We start from the raw sequence: 1,285 nt of genomic DNA on the forward strand, positions 1-1,285 counted from the left end.
CGATTCCCGGCCGACGCACATTTTTTTTATATAATTATATATATTTAGATTTTCGACAAATTCCATGGAATTGCCAATAAAACTTGTTTCCCTTACGATTTTCCACATGGGTATTTTAGACACTAAAATTACGATATTAACGAACGTACAACAATACCATCTCATCATCCAAATCACCTCAAGGCAGGGAAAGAGGGTTATGCTGTCAATTTAACATAAATCGTGCCTCCTTATTAAATTTGTTCAAGTATTTTTACTGGGTTTCTAGGTGGCTCGGTGGCTCAAGGTTTTCGACCCAATTTGTTGATTTCAACGAATAACATCCGAATCAGCGCAGGGTAGTTGTTAAATACAACGGGTTCATCCGAGGGGGATAGCTTGTATATGGTTTCTACCAGTCTCTTAATAAATAAGTATAAATAATAATAAAATTAAATTTGATGATATAGTGCAAAATGATGGACGCCTCTATACGCTCTATGACTAAATAACCTAAAGTTACGCGAGGGCGTAACGTCTTTTCGAAAGTGTTGTCAACAAAGCTGCATTGTATGTGATAAAAACAATATATGGGGCTCGAACCCATGACATTCGCGTTATTAGCACGACGCTCTGCCGATTGAGCTAATCGGCCATCCGATGAAAAGAAAAAGTGACACAAAAATTACACATACCTGTTGCTAAATTACTTACGAAAATCTTTACGAGGTGTTCAAAAGTATGGGACTCGGAAATTTGAAAAATGTCTCTGAAACTTACCTTTCGAGTATAAAAAATAACTAATAGAATCGCACCATAATTTAATAATAATAATATGCCTAATAATAATAATAATAATAATAATAATAATAATAATAATAATAATAATAATAATAATAATAACTAAATAAAACTTTTAAATATAGAAAAAATGAAGCATCTTAATAATTCGTCATAAATGTGTAATAAATATTTAAAAGAAGTGCGATTAAACATTAAAAGTGGGAAAAAGAGCACATGGAAATATTCGATTTGCCTTAGGTGTCGGGACAATATTATTCAAAACGATTCAGAAAATTATGCGGCTTGACACTGATTTTGTTCCTTTGCCGTTTTGGTCTATTCCTATTGCCGTTTTGGACGGTACTTGTCATTGCCGTTTTGGTCTGTTGTTTTGGTACTTATCATTGCCGTTTTTTGGTTCATTCCGTTCTGGTTATTGACGTTTTGGTCATTGTCGTTTTGGTTTATTGCCGTTTCGACCTGCTACAGTTTAATTAATGGTATTTCATATATTTGTTATATG

This window comes from Anneissia japonica, unplaced genomic scaffold (assembly GCF_011630105.1).
Source record: "Anneissia japonica isolate Jap-2015-1 unplaced genomic scaffold, ASM1163010v1 scaffold16085_len2147_cov132, whole genome shotgun sequence".
NCBI classification, from domain to species: Eukaryota; Metazoa; Echinodermata; class Crinoidea; order Comatulida; family Comatulidae; genus Anneissia; species Anneissia japonica.